The sequence below is a fragment of the Pogona vitticeps genome, chromosome 4, assembly GCF_051106095.1.
Source record: "Pogona vitticeps strain Pit_001003342236 chromosome 4, PviZW2.1, whole genome shotgun sequence".
NCBI classification, from domain to species: domain Eukaryota; kingdom Metazoa; phylum Chordata; class Lepidosauria; order Squamata; family Agamidae; genus Pogona; species Pogona vitticeps.
The window spans coordinates 206,170,263-206,197,807 of record NC_135786.1 but is presented as its reverse complement, the minus strand read 5'-3'; the positions used below and the strand labels follow the sequence as shown (position 1 = coordinate 206,197,807).

At 40.5% G+C, this 27,545-nt stretch overlaps 1 protein-coding gene across 1 annotated transcript in view; it reads right to left on the bottom strand.

Moving 5' to 3' along the window:
• Positions 1-27,545, bottom strand: part of PKIA (cAMP-dependent protein kinase inhibitor alpha) — a 59,919-nt gene that overhangs the window by 31,063 nt on the left and 1,311 nt on the right. The gene's annotated exons all lie outside the window — the stretch shown is intronic.

Here is a 27,545-nt window from a genome sequence, read left to right as displayed (position 1 = left end):
TTGCTTTCCTCCCAAGAAGCAGGCGTCTTTTAATTTCGTGGCTGCTGTCTCCATCTGCAGTGATCATCAAGCCCAAGAAAGTAAAATCTATCACTGGCTCCATGTCTTCCCCTTCTATTTGCCAGGAGGTGATGGGACCAGTGGCCATGATCTTAGTTTTTTTGATGTTGAGTTTCAGACCGTTTTTTGCACTCTCCTCTTTCACTCTCATTACAAGGTTCTTTAATTCCTCCTCACTTTCTGCCATCAGAGTGGTATCATCTGCATATCAGAGGTTGTTGATATTTCTTCCGGCAATCTTAATTCCGGCTGGGGATTCCTCCAGTCCAGCCTTCCGCATGATGTATTATGCATATAAGTTGAATAAGCTGGGGGACAATATACAGCCTTGTCGTACTCCTTTCCCAATTTTGAACCAATCAGTTGTTCCATATTCAGTTCTAACTGTTGCTTCCTGTCCCACATATAGGTTTCTCAGGAGATGGATAAGGTGGTCAGGCACGCCCATTTCTTTAAGGACTTGCCATAGTTTGCTGTGGTCCACACAGTCAAAGGCTTTTGCATAATCAATGAAGCAGAAGTAGATGTTTTTCTGGAACTGGAACCTGTACACCTATCTATATCTATATCTTTATATCTATGTGTGTGTGTGTGTGTGTGTGTGTGTGTGTGTGTGTGTGTGTGTGTGTGTGTGTGTGTGTTTAGGTAGGTAGTGACCTCTGAATTAGGCTTGGAAACATGATTACTGGAAACAGGTAGATTTCCACTTATATGCATGCACTCAGCTGGATATCCAGTTGAGTGCAGCTTTGTATCACCACAATAACTTTAGCTTTCTCATTTACAACTCCCTGCTAGAACAGCATGCACGAATCAAAGTTGCACAACATGAGGACTCTGGCTCATTTCAAATGAGAAAATCCTGGTTAAATTGTTTAATTGTTGTTCTAAAATCTGCCTCCCAATTACAGATTTTTATGTTCGTAATTTCTCTGCACTATTGGACAGATATAAATATTAAATAATTACAAATACAAAAATGGTGCTCAGCTTTATTTCTGTACTCAGAAAAATGAATCTAAATGAAGAAAAGGAGGTTTCTAGTACTCATCTGTATGATTCATGTATTATGGGTCTTCTCTGACTTCAGCAATAACCTGTCAAAGAATTCTTCTCTATTATTTCTCCCACATATTCAGCCTCAATAACCTGATTCTTCTCTTTTCAAGCCGTTGTTATTTGGTGGTGGCAAGAAACCATGGGGAAGCTGAAGGAGGGGAGTGCTGCACCTCCTCTGGCACTTAGAAGCACAATCCCAAGGACTACAGACATGAGAGTAGATCTTGGGGAAGCTATGTGCCCCAAGCACTACAAAACTGACTGCTGAGTTTTAGTCCATTGTTATTTTATGTATTATGTTGTTGTTCACTTCTTCCTCCATGGTGCTCAAGAAGACATATGGCCCTGTCTCAACCATAACTATGAATCTCTTGAAAAGGTAATGAATGGCTTAATTACAATCAATAAATAAGGATTTGATCTCCCTCATGCAAGGCAACCAGCCTCCTATTCTTGCTGTATTTCATGGCTCTTCTCTTTTCACCATTACTTGGCCTTTTCTTCCCCATCCCTTCAACTGGCACAAAAGTGAAATCAGCAGCATTGGGCACAGGATGGAGCAGTATCATATTCTTGACTATAATTTGCAAAGTCTTGAAAACATATCAGATGCATCATTATAAATCTAGGACAAGCATCTTTGCTCATCCTGTACATAAATATGTGAAAATATGAAGATGAAATAAATTTAGGTACATTTTCCCAAACTGGGTCAGTATTACAAGAATTGCTTCTGATTTCCATAATGAATTGTGACTTGTGACATAGAAATGAAAAACTAACTCCACAAACACAGATATTTTCTCTGTATACATCCAATACAGACTCACCTGCAACCAGCTATTCAGTTCAGAACTATTGTTCATGTTTGGAACAATAAGAATATTCAGAACTCAGAAATTTTTAGATAGGTAATGAGGGATTGTTATGACAACTTCCTTTCACAACTCAAGTTTTCAGTGTGTCTGTTGCAGATAGATAGGAACAGTTGGGGACAACATGGCTTCCAGATGATTTTGGACTACAATTCCCATTAGCTTCATCCAGCATGGCCAATGGTCATTTTAGTATGGTCAATTTCTCAGCATCAAACTCAACCATCTGAATTGGGCCCTACAGGCAAATGGCTATTCCAAGAATGAAATCACAGGATCCATCAAATCAAGAAAACAACACCAAATTGAAGAGGAAAAACAGCCACCCACAAATAAAGTATTTCTGCCATACATCAAAGGGGTCACGGATCGCACGGGGAAGCTTTTGAAAAAACACAACCTACAAACAGTATTCAAGCCCACCACAAAAATACAACAAATGTTATGGTCTGCAAAGGACAAAAGGGACCCCCTCACCACTGCAGGAGTGTACAGGATAGCTTGCAGTTGTGGACAGGTATATATTTGAACCACAAAACACAGCATCCACACCAGAATCAAAGAACATGAGAGACACCGCAGACTAAAACAATTGGAAAAATCAGCAGTAGCTGAACATGCCCTGAAACAAGCTGGACATGGAATTCTATTTCAAAACACAGAAGTACTGGACAACACCTGCTATCATTATGTTAGACTGCACAGGGAAGCCATTGAAATCCACAAACACCAGCAGAGCTTCAACAAAAAAGAAGAAAGTCTAAAAGTCAATAATGCCTGTCTCCCAGCACTGAAAAAAACAGCCTGCAAAAGGTCAACTAACTCTACCCAGCCACAAGGACCGGTGATCACTGCACATAAAAGACCAGTTAACAACACCCATCAATCACAGCGACAGATCATCTCTCCCCTCTTATCACAACAATACATCCGCAAAAAAAAAAAAACACACACGCTGATCACCATAATCACCCAATCTCCTGAAACAGACAAAAGCTGATCCCACAGCTATAAATACTCAACTATCCCACAAAACTGTACCAGAGCACAGACAGAGTTCTGACTCCTGTCCTCTGAAGATGTTGGCCACAGAGACTGGTGAAACGTTAGGAAGAACAACCTTCAGAACACGGCCAAATAGCCCGAAAAACCTACAACCGTCATTTTAGTAGTTCAACAATATCCTAGAGGCTGCAGGTTCTCCACCCCTGGTTCATATACTTCAAAAGTTTTGTATGTCACTTAAAGCCATTGTTCACAAAAGGATTTAGAAAGGATGGCAGACAGAGATCCTACCGTCTGTGAGAGAACTGAATCCTAAATACAAGAATTTGAAACTGTATCGCTTCAATCTATACCTGCTTGTTCCACCAGTTGCAGGGAAGAGGAACTGGTAGTTTCTTAAGGATTTAAACAGTGGTTATTAGGGATACACTAATGTATTTTAAGACTGGCATAACTATATCTGTCCAATTCCAAAACAGCCCTTCATTGACTAGCTTACCAAAACGCAAAAAGAAGTATGTGGAGGAATGTTTATGTTGAAGCTAACCTACTTGCTCTTGATTTTGAAGACAATTTGCATATTTCCACCTGGCCCTGATAGCATCCCACATTCTGGTTGTGGAGCACATGTTTTGTTAGAAAAAAAGCCCAGCTTCAATCCCTGTGGATCTACAGCTAAGGCTAGGAAAAACTCTTTCCTGAATCCCTTAAGAGCCACTATCCCAACCTGGTGCTGTAAAGAAGTGTTAGACCACATTGCCCATGATCTCCAACCACTGACTACCCTGATAAAGACTTATGAGAGCTGTAGTATAAAACATATGGAACACATCCATTGATATTCACAAGGGACAACAGAATATGTGCAGCCTTCCATGTACATACTGTAACTTCCATTAGATCACACTACTACTTATGCTGGTAATGATTTATGGAAGCTACGGCTCAATAACATCTGAGAGGCTACATGGTCCTTATCCTAGATATAAACAGATACTGAATTGGATGGACAAATGGTCTTTATAGTTCACAGACAGTAGCATCTTTGTTTCTTGTATTGTTATGCTGAAACTCATGGCTGAGCCACTGTAGGGCAATCAGAATTGTAATGTTCAAAAACTGTAGAAAATCGATCGTTTATTTTCACTGGAATGATTTCCGTTATGAACACTGCTGCACTCTCATGGCAGTGTGCAGTCAAGCTTATGGCACTACCAAAATGGGGGTGGGAAGACATGTAATCATCAGAAAAGCTCTTGGATTCCAGGAAATGATGACAGCTGAACAAAACCTCCCTCAATACACAAACAGGAATGTTACTTTCTCACTATGGAATGATCTGAAAACCAGCTTTGTTTAAAGTGGCACTAATTCAGAAAAGGAAAAATATAAAACAAACAAGCCCACACAGATATAGCTGTTTGAAAGGCATTGAGTCCTTCTGGTGAATTTATTGCTGCTTGATGGTACAATCAGTGGTTTAGGCATATGGCTGTAGAGCCAGAGGTTGTGAGTTAGATTCCCCACTGTGCTCCTTTACAGGGGATGTAATGCTTATAAGCATTATAAGCACCATGTCTGCTGTGCTGAAAGCTGTATGCTCAGATCAAACTTTATGTGGAATGGTAATTCAACATCACATGTACTACATAGTGGCTGTTGCATATAGCTCTGCATGTGCAGTGGGGATGACATCATTGCTAATAGCAAAGAGTGATCTGAGGTTGCATGATACTCAGACATAATGCACCAAAGTAGTGCACACTGTAACTGTCAAAGGCAGCTTTTAATCAGCAATGTTTAGCTGCAGCTGCTGACATCATCACTATTATGCATAAGGATTCACACAATAGGATTTTAGCCTATGTCTGAAGAACAGGGAGAATCTAGAGGAATAGTAGTATGACAAATCTCACCACTTTTTAAAATGTAGAAATCAATGGATAACGTAGACTGGAAATACTCTCTAATGCACTCGGGGCTCACTTTCCAACTCCCACACGGGAAAAATCTATACTTCTTTGCCTAGACTTCAGGATCCTGCAGCTAAATAGTAACTCGTGGAATACACTTTACCATATTTTATAGCACTGTCTAATAATACCATTTCTCTAGACAGCTTAGAACATAAGATACAATTTGAAAACCCAGTGTGATAAAACAGCTATTTTTAACACAAATGTTTCCAAGGAGGAAGAAAAAAAATTGGAACAACTATCCAATATAGAGGACATGCAGAAGATTTGAAAAAAAGAGCTTGGGAGAAGTCACCTGGTACAAAAATGACAATGAAATAGGTGAGCAATACTGAAAGTGACACACAGGAAAATCTATACTGGCTAGACATAGTCCCTCTCAGGTTGTCAGAACAATCACTCTCCTTTAAAAGAGAAGACTGCTTTTGGCAACCAGGGAAAATACAGATCTTCCAAAAACCACTCGATCACAAGCTGCAGGATATTTGGCTCATAGAATTTATCTATAAAAAAAAAGAGAAAAGGTCTGAGTTCAGCAGCTGATGGTGAGAGAAGAAACCTCTGAACACTCAGAGCTTCTAACCTTTTGCTGAGTGAGTTAGTGACTAACAATGGGCATTGGACTATAATCTCCAAACTCAGTTTGTAAATAAACATATATTACAAAATGATCCAGGTCTGCACTATTCTTTCCCTTCTCACATTAAATGGATGCAGCAAAAGGATTCCTAGATCTTCTTCCTAGTTAGGTATGTGGGGAGCATTGAAAGAACAGCAATAGTTCTCAACCTTTATATCATGCCTGCTCCTCCAACTTGCCTCTGAAAAATGGGTGGGCAACCTGGGTGGAGGCTGGGGCTAAATATCTGCTCAGTGCATTCCCTATGGGTGGCACCAGGCCCACAAACAGCTTTAAAATGGCTAAATATTTTGCGGGGAGAACCACAAATTTAAAAAAGCAACTGACCAAGATTTTTTACATAGAGGGTGAGGGGAGAGATTGCTTTTTAGAAACTGGCAGCCCCTGATGAGATGTGTGCACGCACGTGCATGAGTAAATAGTGATGGCACAAGGAGTCCTCCATGGAAGGCAACATATGACCTGTGGATTACACTTGTGTATTCCTGAAATACAGCATGCTGGCATGAATTCCATAGCCAAAGGTCATACAGTATACACACATTTTTAATATGTCTTTTATCGTCCAGCCAACCTCAAAGACACTGAAAACGCAGAAACCATCTCTGCAAATTAATCATTAGAGTAATATATGAACTTGATCATGTATATATCAAATATCTAAGCAGATCAGCTGAGACTATGGTTGTGGTCCACACCACAATATGGTTGCTAAATGTGAAATCCAAAACTGCTTGCACAATATGGTTATTGTTTTTTAAAGTAAGTCATTTCTGTCACTAATACTGATCTACACGATTCTTCTCTCTTTATCCAGAATGGCAATTTTTTTTGTGTGACACAGAATCAGGTTAGTAAACCATATAAAAATAGGATTACACTTTTGTGAGATATACCTTGTCTTTCTCCTTTAAAAAAAAATAAGGGGAAGTCAAAGGTATTTAATACTAAAATCCAAGAACTGGATGCTGTCACCACAGTGGTGGCACTAAAATTATGGACTACTTCTCCCAGCATTTATATATATGTTAAATGGCATAAGGAAAACTGGAGCCCTGAGCAAACAGCAAACAGGCGTCTGCAGCACTTCCAAAATGCCCACCCTGCAAAGGGCCAAATGTACTGTAAAACAATGCCTCCAAGTCCCACTCCAGACAGAAGCCACAGAAAGATACTCTCACTGATGGTACTGAAAATCATCAACAGGTCCAGTAGTCTCACCAGGAGCACATTTCCCCTTTCCAGTTTCTACCATAAATCATTCACTAAGGTGCTCATTAAAGCCTCTATTTCATAACAAGAGATATAATGAATCTAGGTAATATTCAGAAATCCTTGGAGTTGAGATCTTGCCAATGCACAGAATACTAGAAACTGGCAAGAAATTATTCAACATAGTGGAGATTCTTCTCTTCTAATCTTAGTTCTCGCCATATCTTTTAGGAACGACATCTTGCCACTTGACCACTCCCCTTTTGGCTGCTATTATAAACCAGAAAAGGTATGGGATGCAGTAGGTTATCACCTCTCTCAGACTTCTGACCACACCCTTAAGCCGTCAAAACTTTAGAAGTATTCATTATAATTGGACAAGAAGGGACCAAATTTAATGATTATGAAGTTTTATTATATTTTATGATATTTGTAAGCTGCTCCAAGTAGATACTGTCTAGGGGGGCGGAGCAGAAATCTAATAAACAAACAAACAAACACCCACTGAACTTGTATCAACTACAGCATCAAAAGCAGGGTGAAGAGGAGATTTGCTTTCCAAAGTGTTACACGAATTTATTACCAAGGGCTATCAAGTGTTTCTCACTTCTTCTTTCAACTTCTTTCACTTCTTTCAACACTCTGTGCTCTGGCTGTCCTCTGAAGATGCCGGCCACAGAGACTGGCAAAACGTTAGGAAGAACAACCTTCAGAACACAGCCAAAGAGCCTGAAAAACCCACAACCACCATTAGATCCCGGCCTTCGCAGATACAGCACAGACTAACCTTATCTCATTTTTTTCATCAGTTAACTTCCTTGGTAGAGATGGTGGGAATGCTGTAGATGTAATATATACTGACTTCAGCAAAGCCTCTGACAAAGTACTTGACAATATTCTGATTAGAAAGCTAACTAGGTGTGGGCTGGATAGAACAACTCTCAGGAGGATATATAGTTAGTTACAGAATCATACTCAGAGAGTGCTTATCAACGGCTCCTTCTCAAACTGGTGGGAGGAAATACGTGGGGTAGCACAAGGCTCAGTCCTGGGTCTGGTGCTCTTCAAAGTTTGTATAATTTTTTTAATTAATAATTTTTATTGACTATCCTCTCATGTTATTTATCATCCATGTATCTCATGGCAACTGTGACATAGCAAAACAACTTGGAGTTATAATACAATACAATCACTTTACTTATACAATACTTTACTGCAGTAGTATAATCATCTTTACACCTGCTATTTTCATATCCTAACATACTTCCTTTATTCTCCTAAAAAGAATCCAAATTATTTCCCATAGCATATTCCTCCTTACTTGCCTTGGTACCAAAAGGTTGTCAGGCTTTCATAAATTTATTACAATTTGTATTAATGATATGGATGAGGGAGTTGAGGGAATATTTATCAAATCTGCAGCTGACACAAAATTGAGTGGAACAGTTAGTACCCTGGAAGATAGGAATAAAATTCAAGAACATCTTGATAGACTTGAGCATTGGGTAGAAAACAACAGGATGAATTTAACCAGGATAAGTGCAAAGTTCTACACCTAGGAAAAAAACCCAAATGCATAGTTATAAGATGGGGGATACATGGCTCAGTAATACTACGAGTGAGAAGGATCTTGGTATTGGTGTAGATCACCTGAATATGTGCCACCAGTGCAATGTGTCTGCAAAAAAGGTGAATGTTATTTTAGGCTGCATTAATGGAAGTACATTCTCCAAATCCCATGAAGTACTAGTTCCCCTCTATTCAGCACTGGTTAGGCCTCATCTTGGGTACTTTGTCCAGTTCTGGACAGCACACTTTAAGACGGTTGCCTACAAACTGGAACACGTTGGGAGGAGGGCAACAAGGATGATCAGGGGAATTATTTTTTGGCTTCCACCTAAAACGCAAAAACATGGAAGCTCCCCTACAAGAGTGAGTTCCACCAAAGAAAGTTCTGCCTCATGATGGCCCCACTGCTATACTACTCTGAAAAACAAAATGCAAAACAGTTGATTGTAAATCCTAGGTAGGATGGGCACTGGGGAACTCATAAAGCATACTTTACAGGTCATGATGAAGACACAAATGCAGGGCAAATTTGATTCTCTGGGCCAGCTCCAAGACTTTCGCAACAGATCATTTCACTCAACTGCAATCTGATCGAGTCTCTACAAAGGACACCAAGTAGCTCTCAAATTATCACAGGTGGTGGTCTTAACACTACGTAGTAAACTGAGTTTGAGAATGTTGCTCTTGGAGGCAACTGCATGCAACTCAGCTTACACTAATGAAAATGCATATATCTGCATGGGAAGAATACAAAAGGACATCCCTGGATTTCCTGGAAAGTCCTCTATCTGTTTTGACATATGCTGGCTAGCCGTGTTCAACCTAGACATATTCTTAGTATTGCTGATGTCACTTTCTTTCTTGTATTTCATTCTTGACCTTCTATGAGATTAGACCAAGGAAACGTCTTGGCTTTGTTCTTGAGGTGTGAGGGGGCAGTCATGGCATCCTGTATCTCCACCTTTGTTAGCTAAAACAAGGATCCCTATTACTTTTCTTACCATAATGTATTTCTCTAAAAAAACTAGTTTTTCTTACATTGTTAGAATAAAAACATTGGATGTGATTTCTTCTCTAAAGGAAAGTTGTGTTTCTACAAACCATCCCCAAATTTAGAGGCTGAATCTACAAATTAACTTGGCAAATGCTTGCACTGTAACACTTGCTCCCTTCTCCCTCACCTACAACACCCAACAAATGAGGAGGACAATTATTTTATTACCGCTGGTGGAAAAAGGATGGCTATACATACTCAAAGAGAAGACTTATGAGAATCGATGGGCCTTGACAATATAAACCTCTGAGAAGAGGCTATGTATGTAGATTGAAGGAAACTCCACAGCCAAATAGAGGGCACTTTGTCAGGAGCCACATTACCTTTTAATCAGGGAACCACTACCCATTATCACATCAATTTTATTTAGATGCAAAAGGATGGAGCAGCCCAAAGCCTAAGGCTCTCTCCAGTCCAGGCAGACTTCAAATCAATTATAATTGAATCCAAAAAGTCAATCGGGGTATCTGCTAGTAACATAGTAAAAAGAGATCAGATTCCCCCCTTCATTTTATGCCTCCAGCTGCTCCACTTTTCAGACACTGAATTTTGTTAAAACTGTAACCTTTGTGAATACGTGTGTGGGACTGAGGCCAGAGAGAAGTTGTGCTTGGAGAGCAACATGGTTCAACACGATGTCACTGATTTTTGGAAGCTAACCTCATTCCCTCAGCTGGGGATTGCAGTTGCACATCAAAGACAATAATTTTCTGCCATTTCAAAAGAACATTATAATAGGTACAAAATCACTGTACGTCACTGAAGTCTTTCATCTCAGAAATAAACACACTGCAACTGAAATCCTTTTGGGATCTCCTAGGATAAAATGTTGTTACATGGAGATAATAATTTTTTTCAATGTGTAAACAGGATGATCGGTTCTTGATCTCCAAAGAAAATATTTCTAAATATTGTGTGTGTGTCTCCAAACTGTGATGAGCCAGAATCATACACACGTTTTGGGGATAAGTCAGTCTACTGGTACATACATGGCGACTGCTTCCAGTGCAAGTGGGAACAGTTGAACAAACCACAGCCCCTTTTGTCTATGATTTGTTTATTCTGAAATCTACATCCAGAACTCTGGTTGTCTCTTCCGACATGCCAGAGAAAGATGGAAAGAATAAATCAAAAGTTTTAAAACCAGCTGCTTATCCAAAATAGAGATGACCACTGAAGTAACGGCATTTATAGAAATGTTGCCTTTTCAGCCACTCATTCCATGGATTACACTTGTTTCAACTAGCAACTGAATTTGTTAGCCATAGTTAAACTGCAACATTGCAGTCAAGACTCTGCTCATGACCTGAGATTGATTCCAACAGGCTCAGCCTTTCAGCCTTCTGAGGTCAGTAGATTGAGTACCCAGATCACTGAGGAGGGAGGCAATTTGTAGCCTGCATAAACCTACCAGAGACTGCTTTAAGTGCTGTGGGGTGGTATATAAGCAGCAAACACACTTTAAACCTGAATTATTTATTTGGGAGAAAAAAAAAATCAAACGGCTAGATTCAGACAATACAGCAGACCACAAACTGAAAGTCTGTAAGTTCTTCAGCCACTTTTGCTTGCAACAAGAGAAATTGGGCAGCAAGGTGTTTCAGCCCCAACAAGCCAGAATTATATGGAATGTAATTCTGTTGATACCTAAAGGATTGTGGCTGGCCTGTACTTTCATCAAACAAGCTGGAACTACGTAACCTGTAAACAATCAGACCAAATCTAATTGGCCATGTCAGAACTTCACAAACCTGCTTGTCTATTGTCAGGCAGCTAGGAAAAACAGGTTTACTGAGGTATTCTGCACTAGGCTTTGTAGGTCCCCGGCATACAAGTCCAATCAAATATCATTTTATCCAACCACTAAACACTGTCTGGTCTTCAATCTCCAAATGGTCTTCTGAACTTACTGCTAGCTCCATGGCTTAGGTCTCTGGCTGTGGAGCCAGAGGTTGGGAGTTCAGTTCCCCACTCTGCCTCTTTGACAGGGTCTATACTCAATGATCCACAGAGTCCCTTCCAGCTCTGCAGTTCAAAGGGGTGGTGGTGGTTGTAATACTAGATGGGGAGCAACGTGAAGCTCCCTGCATGCTGTCTCTCAGTAGCCCAACAACCTAAAATTTTGATTAAAAAGACAAAACAGTCTCCTTGAGTCCTCTAGGGCAGTGGTCCTCAACCTTGGGCCTCCAGATGTTCTTGGACTTCAACTCCCAGAAATCCTGGCCAGCAGAGGTGGTGGTGAAGGTTTCAGGGAGTTGTAATCCAAGAACATCTGAAGGCCCATGATTGGCGACCACTGCTCTAGGGAATGTTCGGAGCCATGTTTTGAGGGGCCCACAGAGCCCCTGTGGTGCCACATGCCTCAAAATATGCTTTGGTTTTAATTTTTTTAATTATTACTATGGAGCATATGAGGGACTTCGTAAGTTTCAATTAAAAAAAACTTTTAAAAGTTAAATCAATGTTTCAGTTTACAAAAATTGCTGTAGAAACTTTTACAGTACATGACATGTTATGCATTTTTTTAAAAAAATAAAACAAAATATGAAGATTAGATTCTTTAGCCTTACTCCTTGTGACTGCAGACTTCTGGAAAATCCAGCTGAAGAGGGTAAAGTGTCTGTGGGTGGAACCAAAAAACTCTTTAAGAATGAACAAGTAAAAGGATCTACAGATTTCTGATGTGGGAGTTAGAGCTATCAACTCATGACAATGACAACAAGAAACAACAAGTTGCTGTCAGATAATTTTTGACTTAAGACAATGTCTAAAGCTAAAGCAAAATGTGTTGCTTATATTCTGCACTACAGTAATTAAAGCACTTTCTGGGAGGTTACAATTTATTTATGCAGGCTTTAACTGTGTCCCTTCCCCCCCTCCCCCCGTGAACTGGGCACTCAGTTTACCCACTTAGAAAGGATGAAGGCTGAGTCAACACAGTCTGGATCTTCTCCCAAGAGGCATGTGAGGACTCAGACTTCAACCTCTGGCCAGCTACCCAACTCATTGAGCTATCCAGTCAGCAAATAATAATTATGTGCCATCAAGTCCATTTTGACTTATGGTGAGCATTCCCAGGGTCTTCTGAGTATAGAGTATTCAGAAGTGCACTGGTCTATTTTCTGAAAAATGAAGTATCAAAGTGGTAGAGATCAAGGTGCACTGAAAATAGTTATATATTATTTATTTATTTATTTTATTTTATTTATATGCCGCCCACTCTACCCAGAGGTCTCTGGGCGGCTTACAATAATTAAAATTCAATAAAATAAAATGATTAAAATACAGTTAAAATACAATTAAAATACAATTAAAATTGCCATCATCAGGACCCACAGTTGTTATTTCAATTAAAAGCCTTCTGGAACAGGAAGGTTTTAACCTGGCGCCGAAATGTCATCAACGTTGGCGACAGACGAATTTCAGTTGGGAGGGCATTCCATAGTCTGGGGGCAGCTGCCGAGAAGGCCCTTTGTCTACAAGCCATCCCTCTTACCTCTTTGAGGGATGGTTCTTTCAAAAGGGCCCCCTGGCTAGATCTTAACTGCCGGGTAGGCTCATATGGAAGGAGGCGGTCCTTCAAGTTATATATTATTATTACTATTATTAATTATTATTTACAATAAATATGATGAGAAACAATTATATATTGCGGACAACAATATATCAGCACCCAGTCCTAAGCCCACAAAATTCTTTTTCCTCTCCTACCAGTATCTGATTATCATTGTGGCTACTCTGGCTACAGATGCAGGTCTAAATAATGATGATGTATTGTATTTGAACCAGTTATTAAAAATGTTTATTGATTTAAGTTCTTCCTTTCTTTGCCCATTTTTTACCTTGAATAATGAGCTGTAACAATCTTGTTTCATGCTACATGACTAAAGGGTTCTAATTTTGGAATGGTACAAGTTTTACTATATTTTCATCCTCCTTGGTTTGTCACTCTTAGCATTCTGTAATTAATTCACATTTAGAATGTTTCCATTGTTTTTATAGCAGCCTGTGTTAAAGTAACTCCATGCCCCCAAACAAAGTCCACAACATACATTCCAATATTCAAGAAAATAAAACAATTAATTGCCACACTACTATATGTTTCTATGTGCCCTTCTTGTAAATTTATCAGAGGTTCTGTAAGACCTAAACAATTTCATAACCATTCTGTAGGTTTTAGAAGAGTGTGCTTTCCACCAATATAGTTCTGCTGCAGTTAACTTACATTGCACAAATTATTAGAAAAGGAAGCTACTTAAAATTCTGAGGATAAGCTTGCTATTTATTCCATTTTCTCCATGTGCATTCTTAAACAAACTTTTTAAAAAGAAGACTGACATTTTCACATGCCCCAAGTCTTTTATGATTTAATGAGTCTTGCTCTAGTTTCTGTTTGGCTGGCTTTATCTTTTCCTTCATATCCAGCAAGGGCAGCAAGAGACCTCTGGAAACAGGAAAATAAGAACAGAAAACCTCCACAGTCATCTGAATCTTACTTCACTCCTTACTTAATATCTTAAAGAATACAGAAGAACAGGCCATGATGAGAAAGATAAGTCTTGACAAGGGGGCAGGGCAAGCAACAAAGCAGCAGGTCTCCTTGGGGCTCCGGGGAAGATTGGCTACATACAGAGGACCAAGACCTCCTCATAGAATTTTGAGGGCAGGGAGGTGTGGGAGAACACCCCCTGTGTCATAGGGGATCAAGAGATCTCAAGAGGAGTGGGCCACAACCCACTCTCTTTCCCCCAGACAGAAGATCCAGCTTGGCACCATGTTCTGGTGATTTAGCTGCACAGCGCACCCAGATCAGGAGATTACACCCTTGAAGGAAACATCATTATCTCAAGGGAGGAAAGTGAGTAACTGAATTGAACATTAGCCCCGGAGGACTGTATACAGAGAGAGAACTAAATAACTTAAAAACTAAAAAAAGAGAACAACCATATCTTTTATTGTACAGTACTTTCACGCAAATGCAGCCGCCTCTTAAAAAGAAGTAAAGCAGGGAAACAAAGTTTATCTCACAGTAAAGCTTCCCAGGGGGTGAGAAAAACTCTGAGGGAAAATTACTAATGGACATGGAGAACTGGAGAATTGACTGCTAACAAGGACTGCTGTAGTTTTTAACAAAGGGGGGGGGAGGGAGGAAAGGACTGTCAATTAAAACTTTTAAAACCTTTTGTTCTAATCTCTCCCCCCCACACACACACATCCAACCTGAGAAAGAGAAAAAAATTCCTTTTCATGCTTCAGCTATATCAACAGAGAAGGGGAAAGGAGTGATGGTCTGTTTGCTAAACTCTCAAAGCTTCTCAGTATTAGCTCCCCCAACCCAGCCCAAGAGAAGGAAAAAAACATCTTAAATACAGCGTTTAAACTCTATGACCACCTGGAATCTTACGGCTAGAAAGAAGGAAAACTTGAACTATTAAATGTAGCCAAAACAATAAGAATAACAACAATAGACTCAGATTTAAACAGAACTTAGGAAGAACCGAAGGATCACAATTGGATTGCTGTTAGGGTCACGATTAACCTTTACCTGGCTAAGGTAAAGGCTGCCAGTCGAGCATAGTTTGCTACCCGGATAAGCGAAGCGTCCAACCAGCAGGCGGAGTTATTCCATATAGTTCGCAACCTATCAGGAATTGGTCTGAGTGATGGACCTCCCCCTAGTTTTTCACCAGACCAATTTGCAGCATTTTTTAAATCTAAAGTGGAGGCCATCCGCCGGGAACTCTCTCCTTTTTTAAACACAGTGAGTCGAGCAGAGATGTCCAGCGCTCCATCTTGCCCGGTGATCCTTGATCACTTTCAGCCCGTGACGCCGGGTACTGTGGACAAAGTGCTTGATCGCTGTTGTGCCACCACCTCCTCCCTTGACCCTTGCCCGGCCTGGCTAATCAAAGCAGCCAGGCCCACAACAACAGAATGGGCCACCGTGATAATTAATGGGTCTTTCCTTGAGGGCAGGGTTCCTCCTGCCCTCAAGGAGACACTCATTAGGCCCATAAGAAAGAAACTAAATTTGGCGGCAGATGAAACTGGCAATTATAGGCCCGTCACCAATGTTTCTTTCATTAGCAAAGTGGTGGAGAGGGTGGTGGCTGACCAGCTTCAGGCTCTCTTGGATGAAAAAGATGCCCTGGATCTGTTTCATTCGGGCTTCAGGCCGCGCCATGGTACAGAAACGGCATTGGTCGCCCTGTATGATGACCTGTTGAGGGAGGCTGACAGGGGTAAAATATTCCTGTTGGTCCTTCTCGACATCTCAGCAGCCTTTGATACCATCGACCATGGTATCCTCCTGGGGAGGCTCTCCGAGTTGGGAATTGGTGGCCTGGTGCTTGCCTAGCTCTGTTCCTTCTTGGAGGACCGTCCCCAGAGAGTAGAGTTTGGGGAGATTGTCTCGGCCCCGTGGAGTCTCAATTGTGGGGTTCCACAGGGGTCGATTATCTCCCCAATGCTATTTAATATCTATATGAGGCCGCTGGATGGGGTCATCAGGGGATGTGGGGCATCGTGTCAACAGTATGCTGATGACACACAGCTCTACATCTCCTTCCCACCAACTGCAGGTGATGCCGTTCTGTCCCTCCAGCACTGCCTGGGGGCTGTACTGCAATGGATGCAGGAAAATGGGCTGAGGCTGAACCCGGAGAAGACCGAGGTTCTGAGGGTGGGCGCCGCCACCATCGGAGATTTGGGTGACTCCCTCTCGTTTGGGGGGGGTGACCCTGGCCGCAAAGAGTGGGGTCCGCAGCCTGGGGATCCATCTGGACCCGGCGCTCACCATGGAGACTCAGGTGGCGTCGGTGGTCCACACCGCCTTTTTCCATCTTTGGCAGATACCCCGGCTGTGCCCCTACCTTGATGTGGGGGCGCTCACTACCTTGGTCCATGCGCTCATAATCTCGAGATTAGACCACTGCAATGTGCTCTACGTGGGGCTACCTTTGAAGTTGACGCGGAAACTCCAAGTGATGCAGAATGCAGCAGCCAGACTCCTTAGTGGTGTGAGAAAATTCGACCATATTTCTCCTATTTTGGCTGCACTGCATTGGCTGCCCATTCGGTTCTGCATTGACTTTAAAGTCCTGATGCTTATGTTTAGGGCCTCGATACTTGGCGGAACGCTTACTCCCACCTAGTTCTACCTGTGTCACTCGTGCGAGCCAGGAGGTGAGGCTGAGGAGCCTGACGCCAAGGGAGGCCCAGAAGGAACAAGAAACCGGGCCTTCTCAGTGGTGGCTCCTCGCCTCTGGAATAATCTGCCTCCGGAGATTCGCGCTACACCCTCACTGGACACTTTTAAAAATCAATTAAAAACGTGGATGTTTAGGCAGGCCTTCCCCCCAGTCAATTCCTGACCCTTTCCCCTTCTTTTTCTATTTGATTTATTGTTGCATTTTTCCCATCTTGCAGATGCCTTGTCACGAAGACCGGAACACCAATCTTTGATCGGCTCAAACACTGAGCTGAAAACAACAGAATGGAATTTAACAGGAATAAGTGCAACGTCCTACCGGGGGGGGGGGACAACAACAAATGCACAGTGAGACACATACTTGGCTCAGTAATACTATGAGCAAGAAGGATCTTGAAACTGGTGTTGATCATAACCTGAATATGATCCAACAGTGTGATGTGGCTGCAAAAAAGGCAAATACTATTTTTGGCTGCATTAACAGAAGTAGAGTCTCCAAATCCTGTAAAGTCCTAGTTCTCCTCTATCTGGCACTAGTTAGGCTTCATCGTGAGTACTGTGTCCAGTTCTGCCAACAAACTGGAACAAATTCAGAGGAGGGCAAACAAGGATGATCAGGAAACTGGAAACCAAGCCCTATGAGGCAAGACTGAAAGAACTGGGCATGTTTTGCCTTGGGGGGGGGGCGAGATAGCAATTTTCAAATATTTGAAAGCTATGGGCAGAATCTGTTCTCAATCATCTCAAAGTGAAGGATATGTAATAGTGGACTCAAGTTACAGGAAGCCAGATTTCAGTTGAATAACAGGAAAAACATCCTAGCTATTAGAGCAGTACAATGATGGAACCAATTACTTTGGGAAGTGGTAAGTGCTGGAGGCATTCAGGAGGAAACTGGACAATCACCTGTCAGATCTACTTTGACTTGGATTTCTGCACTGATCAGGAGTTGGACTCCATGGTCATATAGGTGTTTTCCAACTTTATTATTCCAGGATTGTATGATCTCCAATTTTATTTAGAGATTTGTTTTACACATATCCTGGGTTTTATAGCGTAATATATTTTTGTATAGTCAACAATATTATTGCCTACATGCATATTCTATGAATATATGTGGATGTTAATTTGGGAAATGGTAACACTTTTCAAATATCTAAAGTTTCTATAATCTGCTACTACTGGCTACATATCTTGCCAGGATGTTTGTAGTAATAGTTTATGACCCGTGATAACAATACCACTTGTCAGTCTATACATCCAGTTTCACTCCAATCTCACTTCCACCATCTGTACTGTTACATTTGAATGGCACTCTGTGCACCTGAGGAGGTGGACTGTAATTCACAGAAAATCATGCTAAAATAATATTGCCTAATTTCAAAGGTACCACAAGACACTTTGCTATTAGTTACTCATACAGAAATATATGCATGTCATCCCTGAACCACTATTTCAGGTGACTCCACATCCAAGCTGTTATGCTGAACCTGATTCTAACTAGTAGAACTGTAGCTTCTCTCTGTCTCTCTGTCTCAAATACACACACACAGTGGAACCTGCAATGCAGAACCATGGCTAGAGCATAATGTGATGCTGCTTTCCTACCAAAGATTATTTCACATCTTTCTGAGCAGTAAAAGAAACTTTATGCTCACAGGGCAACCACAGCCAATGTCTGCTCTTGGTTGAGTGCTCTTGCACGATACACTTATTTTCAATTTTCAATTATGCATTTACTGCATTCACTGTAGCCGTGTATTTCAAAAATACAACAAAGTGCAATGGTACCTCGACTTACGAACGTCTCCACTTGTGAACGTTTCGAGTTACGAATGGCTCCATTCATAAAATGTTGCTTCGACTTGTGAACGGAGCCTTGACTTACAAATGAAAAAAACATTTCCTGCTCTTTTTTTGACCTAAGTTCATCTTAGGTCAAAAGAAGAAAAAAATAAAAATATCTCCCCCTAGTGGTAGAGTACAGATTAACTGGCTTTGCGTTAGTTCCTATGGGAACTAATGCCTCTGCTTACTAACAGCACCTCGACATACGAACGAAAAACAGCCTGAACGGATTAAATGGTTTTCAATGCATTTCTATGGGAAATCTTGCCTCGACGTACGAACTTTTCGACGTATGAACACCATTCCAATACGGATTAAGGTTGTAAATCAAGGTACCACTGTAGTAAGAACTCAAAATTAAAAACCCTGCCAGATGAGGCCAGTGCTCTACCTATTCCAGAATCCTGTTTCACACAGTGGACCATCAGATGCTTCTGGTAAGTCTACAAGTCAACAGCAGCCCAATCCCATGATAACTTCCCAACAGCTGTATATATGAACAATGAATTATACAGGTGCCTATCTGGATTTGTATCCTAGTGCCTGTCTGTAAATCAGAGACTGGCAATGTGTGTCCCTCCCCAACTGGTGTTGAGAGCAATTCCCAGCCTTAGGTAGCAAACACAACTGTGAGCATTGCTGAATGTTACCATTCCATAACATCTGGAGAGGCACAAGGTGCTAATCTCTGCTGTAGATTACATACCCTGTAAATGGTTACAGTGGATTTATCAGGCTGAAGTCTCTCATCTGTGTCTAAATCTGACTCTTTCATGCCTCCCCAACACATACCAGTCTCCTACTTAATCACTGATGAACATAACAATCACAAGGCCACAGTCATGCATCGATCTGTTCACTACACCTTTGCTTACTCCAAACCTTCACATGTTCAAGCTATTGCTGCAACCTTGTGAACTTTTCTACCCATGAGTAGAAATTCAGCTCAATAGAGTCCATTAATGGGGGAATAAATTCGAAGCCTAAAACCCACTGAACTTTTGAATGCATAAGCATAAGACTGCACTGTAGTCCAGATCCTGCTCTTTCCTATCCCCAGCCTTGTCAAACACTGCTTTCTTTTCTGTAGCAAAGACAAACAGCTCCATTGATAACATGAACGCTGCATCAACATTAGTACCTACTTAGAGAGTCCTACACAACAAAGAGAAAGGGAAAGAGTATTGCAGCAATGTGTTTTGCTCAGCAGAAAATAAAACTAAATACAGAAAATATGTTGACAACAGAGTTATGAGGAGCAGTAGAGGGAGAGGAAGCATTCAAACTATCCCTTTTGGCCATCGAGGAAATCTAAAGGTATATAGCAAAATAACAAGAACAACAATAATAATGGTGGACCAGAATAGAATGATAAATGAGAACTCTTGAACTATAAGAGATGTTTACATGAAAAGCTCACTATACATTCAAGGTCAGAATGGGGGGGGGGAGTACTGGGGACATGCACTGGAGCAACAAATACTTGAGGCGTTCCAGATTCATTTTAAAACAAGTCTCCAAAAATTAGGAATCGGTTCACATTCAACAGAAATAATTTGCCTGGTACTTATAATTCAATAAATTATGATTTAAAAGTAGGAACTATGTAATACAGTAGTAAGTCACAACTAGAGTATGAATCAATGGAAATTATGGAGGAGTTGATTCAATAAATCCCCACTGATTCAGTGGGCCTACTCTAGTTGCAACTCGTTACAGGATATTGGTCATTACAATACACGACAATAAGATTTAAGGGTAAGTTTAGTGAAGCCCCCACATTTGGAGGTGTATAAGACTCTCAGGCTAAGTACATTCAGAGGAAGCCATGATGGAATCACCACTCCACTCATAGCTTACTATTACTGGTCATCTTAATGATACATAATGAAACAAACAAAGAGCCTGTTATTATTCCTATTACCACAATTGAGTTCACTTTTACCGCAAGATTCATCCCATGCATTGCAAGCATATAAAGTACTCTGCACATTGTATTGTACACCATCAGTATAATCCTGTAAGGTAAACCTGTATTATACACCTATCTTAGATAGTGAGAGTAGAAGCAAAAGAATGGTTTTCTTATCAAGCTCATGACAGAGACCAGACTGCATAGGTGGCTTCTTCATGGCTCACACCTTTTGCTATAATTGTGGTATGAAAGAACAGAATGGTGACCATTTACACATGCTTGTCAAATCTGCATGAAATTTACATATGCTAATATATATGTAAACTCTAGAAATAATTCTTACACCTTAAACAGCCCCTGGTCTTGAAATGTCTGAACTGCAATATTTTCTGAAAAGGACAATTTCTTGAGTTTATTAGCATATGTACATTTTATGCAAAACTGACAGGCATGCATAAGTGACCACCGTGCTGCTCTTGCACAGTGCAATATTTTTATTATACACACTGAAACATGTAACATTGTAGATCTTGAGAAACTAGGTTGTTCTGAAATAATTGATTTGTTTGAGATGTGCTGCTGGAGGAGAGCTTAGTGGATATCCTGGATGGCCAGAAAGAGAAACAACTGGGTCCTAGATCAAATCAAACCTGAACTATTTCTGGAGGGGAAAAAATGTTAAAGCTGAGGCTGTCCTACTTTAGGCACATAATGAGAAGGCAGAATTCTCTGAAAAAGACAATAATGCTGGGAAAGGTGGAAAGCAGCAGGAAAAGAGGAAGACCAAATATGGAATGGGCTGATCCCCTAAAGAAAGGCACAAGAGCTGAACAGTGCTGTTGAGGACAGGATATTTTGGAAATTGCTCAGTCATAGGGTTGCCAGAAGTTGGAAGTGGCTTGACAGCACATAAGAACAATACTGAAACAGACTAAGACAGCTACCTTTGAAAACTGCAACAATATGTTTAGTAACCCAAAGTCCTCTGCATGATATGCTGTCAACCACTTATATTTTCCAGGGGTGTCAAAAGTTTGACATGCTAGATGTTTTGGATTACAACACCCAGAATCACTAGTATGTATTTCAGTGATAAAAGGCTGAAATTTGGATAAAAGTTGAAAACACCTGGAGTGCCAAAGGTTCACCATCTCTGATATTCAGTAGGATCTAGCTTTCACCAAGGCTGTTGGGAGACACACACACATTCATTGACAAAGGCAACAAAGCCAGAATAATACAGTTCCTGGCAGTAATAATCACCAGAAAATCATTAATCATGACTAAAAATGCCAGGTTTGAATTTTTAACTGATTGGTATTGATTCCTTCCTACTATTAAACTTTATGAAAACACAAAACATTGGAATTTTTTGGAGCTTTTCTGCTTTGTCAAAAACAAGGAACCAAAGAAACAAACCTACCCAACATACCTCACTACAGTGAGGAACACTCTGATCTTTGCCATGCTCTGTCTGCTAGCTAGGCAGATGGGAAATTTTCAAAGCGCTTGCTTTTCCTCCTAAGGGTTCTTTCTCTTTAACACCTGACTGCCCTACCTGACAAAAAGAGGAAATCTTCAAACAGAAGACTACCATCTAGTAGCCCTTCAAACATTTTTATCCATTAAATAGTCAGGAAAGAGAAGCACCTCTGGAACCTGCAACATGAGATCAACATGCTTTGATATCCAAGTTTCACATCAGCCCTTCAACATTCAATGCCATAGAGGACAGTAAGAAATCTACGTCATTGCTCTAACGCTGTCTACTTTCCCCCAACTCAAAAAGGGAGAGGGGAAAATGCTTTTCATTAAACCCCTTTATGCATGACTGGATTTCGCTGCTCAGAGCAAGAGAGAGAAAGGAAGCAGTGTAGGTAGATGATTGACGACATACTGTAGCAAAGCAGACAATGAAGGGTATAACCTTTACAGAGAATATATTACTGAACCAGGCTGCCTGTTCATCTCAGGCCTTAACATAAGCAAGACATGTAATGGTAGCTGAAGCTCTCCCTGTGCACTAATTAAAGCCATTTTCTCTTTATACAAGATGACTTTCCCTCTTTGTCCTCCCACAAACACCTTTCTATTTTCCTCCTCCTTTCTGTATGAAGTAGCTTCTCCGTATCTCCTGTAATTGCCTCCCACAATCACATCTGCTTTAGACAGACAAACTGTACAAGACACGCCAGGACGCAGGAGCATTTCTAGAAAAGAGAACTCAGAATCAATGACCTGAATGGATTCTCCTGCTCCAGCTTTAGAAATACCTCTACTTACTCTTCTTCAGGATCAAAATACACACAATGAGTGGCCCTGTTTAGCTCAGCACCCAAATTTTCTTCACCTTTGACAAAATAGCATATAACCTTCCCTCTGCTGGTATTTCCATTTGAAATGGTTCTAAGACAGCTACTAGCCATTGTATGTTCAGCCTAACCATTCTGATTTGCATTTTAGTTCTCCCTTACAACCCATCAATCAAAGCAGTTTGTAAACTATTAATACAGAAACAGAGGACAAATTCGGCACGACGTTGTTGATTTCTTTTCAACATTCATCTGAACCTTACCCAGTAAATTATATTTTGACAAGGTGAACTACACAAAAGTGTCAAATGATTCTGGTATCAACAATATCCACAAAGAACTTGCCACAGAAGTCACTACTTACAATAAAATTCTTTTGGAACACCATTTGCTCCAAACTCTCCAACAGAATATAATTAACAGTGTAAAGGTAGGAGTTTATGCACAAGTCCTCCTAGTATCTGCAAGGTTCATTCTGAAGAGAGGCCCAGTGTGGTGTAAGGGACAGTGCATTTGGCTAGGATACAGGAGACCTGAGATCAAATCCCTGCTTGGCAACTGAAACCCACTGGGAGGGAGCAATACTGAGCTACTATCTCACATACCTTGAAATTCTCTGAAGGGGGCCTTAAGAGCCCAGGCTTTGTTTAAGGAAAACCACTAAATATGAGATGGATACTCAGCAATTCCATGGGGTCACTTTACAAAATGAGGGCGATGGAATTAAATCCTATGTCTTCAAATTAGTGCCATCTCATCTTTTGTTCTGGAAAGATGTTCAGGTAGTGGTTTAGCCATGTGCCCATGGCCTTCATAAACCATCAGCTAAAATTCACTTATGCTAGACAGGTTATCTTTATTTTCAAAACAATCAAACAAAACAAAACAGAAAGATGAAGGCAGCCAGATCGGTGGTATAGAAGTCTAACAAACAAACAAACTTGCTTCTTCACTGCACTTGAGTCCTTTAAGCTACATTTATTTAAAATTAGATATTTTGAAGGAACATACTAAGAACTGGAGTTGGTTAATAAAACTGAACATATTTCAAGGAATCTAAAGAAAGATAATTTTCAAGAATGAACCAGTTTCATTTGGTTGTTACTACATTCATGGTACTTTTTTCAGTTTCAACCTTCAAATTTCTTTTATCACCCTGGCTTATTTTCTGTTGTGTTTTTAAAGTATAAGATTCCTGTTCATCTCAGATTGGCTTTGACGTTGAAAATTTCCAGATGTTTTCTGATGAGAGCAGAGGCATGGATCATGTGGCCTCCAGATGTGATTTGACTGCAATTTCCATCATTCCTTATACTGGCAAAGGATGAGGGGAGTTACACTCCTGGAGTACCTGGAGAGTCACACACCCTCTACTCACGAGTTAGGGCCTAGAAGAAAGTCTTAAACAAAACTGCTGAGCACAAGATGCTGCCAGTGTTAAGAAATATCTGAAAATGCAACATTTATATACACTTCTCCTTTCAAATAGGGCATTGAAAATATAACCTTAATGATGGAGAACCTTTGGCTCTCTGGATGTTTAAGAAGTGCTTCTACAAAGGCTGGCTAGGATTCACATGTATTGAAGTTTAACAATATCTGAAGAACTCCTTAGGAGTTCAGCCACTCCTTAAATAGCTCTACCTGGCTTGTAGAATTGAAATTTGCCACATACGTGCCACCAGGATCAACAGACATTCAGAGAAATCTGAAACAGGGACAATCTCAATTCTCCTAGAAAAGGGATGGACATCAAAATGTTAGTCATGAGTTGCTCATGTGAAAGGGGCATTTTAAGAATAATGGGCAAACAGGAAACATTCTTAATTTCTATCCTGCTCTTTCTTCAATGTAAAGTGGCATGTAAGGTTCTCTTTTGCCTCTCCCTATCCTCACAATAGGCCTGCGAAGTAGCTCAGTCTGAGAGAATGTGTTGGTCGGGTAGGTCATGGTTGAGTGGATTTAAACCCAGGTTTCCTGAGTCCTAAACCAATACACTAATCACTATGCTGTGTCTCTTGGATCTGAACCCAGCAATGAATGCACAATGGGCCCTTTCTAGAGACATTCACATATTTGCATGGCCGTTTGCAATGGGCAAAGCCTCGAAAAAGCATCTGCTCATACAGATCATGAAGAAGCCTAAACATGAGCAGTAGTTGGCTCAAAGGCCTTTTTCTATCTGGCAACTTCCAGGTGTTTCAGGCTATAACTCATATTCTCTCCATCGTTGACCACGATGACTGGGGATGCCTGCAAGTGTAGTCACACAAACTGAAGGTTGGGGAAAGCTGAACTAATGCACAGACATCTCCTGGCAGGCCTGACAGCATATTTGATACTGGGAGCAATTACTCACAGGCAGCCTTCTTCCTACACATAAGGCATATAGGATTCTAAAGTGCATCCTCAAGCTGGACTACCTAAAAACCGAAATCGAGTTGACACCACTACACAAGGCATCTTGATTACTATAAAAGGTCAAAGCATCAAATTGTACCCCAGTTGGCAAAGGTACCTCCACAACATTTAGAAAGCTGAAATTTGACACGTACAAGTAAGGCTCCTGAACTACCACTAGACTCTGAAAAAAGGATATTTTATGTACCACATTAGTAAAAAATGACATAGCATTTCATCTCAGAATGTGCCAAACATACAATTGATAAAATCCAATAGTTAAGTCAGAACTAGAGTAGGCTCATTTCATCAGTGAAGCGTACAGAAATTATGAGTCACCAAATCCCTACTGATTCAATGAACCTATTCTTGTTGCAACATATTAGATTTCAGCCACTTTTAGACTGATGGTTTGCATATCCAAATCACCCAGCTTGAGAAATGAAGCACATATGGTGGCAGCTGGGAGACTGGGGAAGATTATGTATCTATAGTCACCAAATTGAAGCTTTTTGGTATTGTAAGAGAGAGGGTGCAATAGGATCCCTCCAGATTTTATCATGCAATGGTCTCGCTCAAAACATTTTATCAGGGAGGCAGGAAATATTTTATTTGTCCTGTCATATTATATCATATTTATATCCTATATTCATCCCATGCAAGACCCAATATGGTTCACAACATGAATTAGGAACAGATGCTGTAACTTATAACTGTTTATAATGCAAAAGTGTGTGCTTGTTTATATAAACCTATTTGATTTTTTTAAAAAAAATGTGTGCATAATATACACCACTTTCTCTCACGATAGAGAGAAACATTTTAAGCATAACCTAACTTTGTTGATGAGCCTGTCAAATGTCTACATATCACCGGACACCAGCCATGTCCTAAAAACGTACAATCCTCAATATTGATTCTCTCTTCCCATTTTTATCTATATATCTTTGTAGTTTAGTAAAACTCCCACTTTCTTAGCCACAGTTATCTGAAATGCTTTTCCTCCATCTTCTTCCCCTATAGAGAATTCAGATGCCAATAATATTTTCATTCTGCAAATAATGCTACTAGCATTTAAAACATTTATTAAATGAGTCTCAGCTGCTGTTCAAGAACCTCTGGACAATCAGACAACAAACCTAGAGTCACACCTGTCAAATGTAAATTCTCACCATCCAGGCCTTTCTATTTTGAAACATATTCTCAGTTACTCAGAAAATGGCGGTGTCACCAAAGAAACACAAAATGACAAGATGTTATCCTGAAGTAAGATTTTGACTTGAAACAGGCCATAGATCTTATTAAATACTGTCTCAGGCAACAGAAGTCTGTGGTACCGAACACAGGTGAATAGGATACCTTGAGGACCACTCTGCCACACATCATTTCCCATTTTAATCAAAACAGGAGAGGTGACTTGACAGGATAGTCCATTGGTACTGATCAAAAGAGAATGAAGATACCAAGAAGATTTTAGTGTAGCTTTAACATCTGGAGTAGTAAAAGATGAGAACAGAATTATGAACAGCCTCCAGTAAGCACTTCTTTATTTTATAGGTTGACTGACTAGCACAAATGTGTACTATTTATTCCTGGTGATCTCCTTTTAACAAATATAAAGGAAGCTTATTTTGTGTTCAGCAGGCTATTGGCACAAAACCCATGTTTTGGGCAGGAAGGCTTTTTCCATTACTAAAACGAAGTGACAGATTACTAGACAGCTACCAATCTGTGGATTTTAAGCCAAAGGCTTTAATCACTGAGGGCGCCCAACAGGACATATGGGAACTTCTGCCTGGCATCTTCCCTATGGTTGCAAAACACACATTACAATTCATAAAAAAATCTTCCAAAAAGTAGGTGGTGGGGAAACCTATGTTATTGAACACCCTGGATTAAAAAGCCAGTGAATGGTTGCTAATACAATGGGCTGGAAAGCTTGCCTTCTGCTTAGTTCTAAATAGGCTCAGTTCAAACCAATGGTTGCCTTGAGCAGAGATGTCAGGAGGGTAGGATTTTAGGATAGTAGCCCAAGCTCCAAAGCCCAGTGGAGCAAAATGCCACACAGGAATGACTTACCGTATTTTGAAGTTATTAAATGAACAAGTGCATTCTGCAATCTAAAAAGTGACCACTTGCAATAAGACTACATAGTCCAAAGCCTCAAAGGACCCACGAGCCCCAGAGCATTTCAGGACAAATCCTTGTATACATTTCCAAAACAAAATTTTGAATACATATTCGTATAGGGGAAAAAATTACTTCACTGAGGTTTTTGTTGACATCATTGACATTTTTCAAATATAGGTTGGTAGGTCTTTTACCAAAATGTGTTCTAATTTTGACATTTAGGGTTCCGACTTCAGTGATTTTGGTGGTGATCAAAATCAAGGTCATGAGGTGAACACAG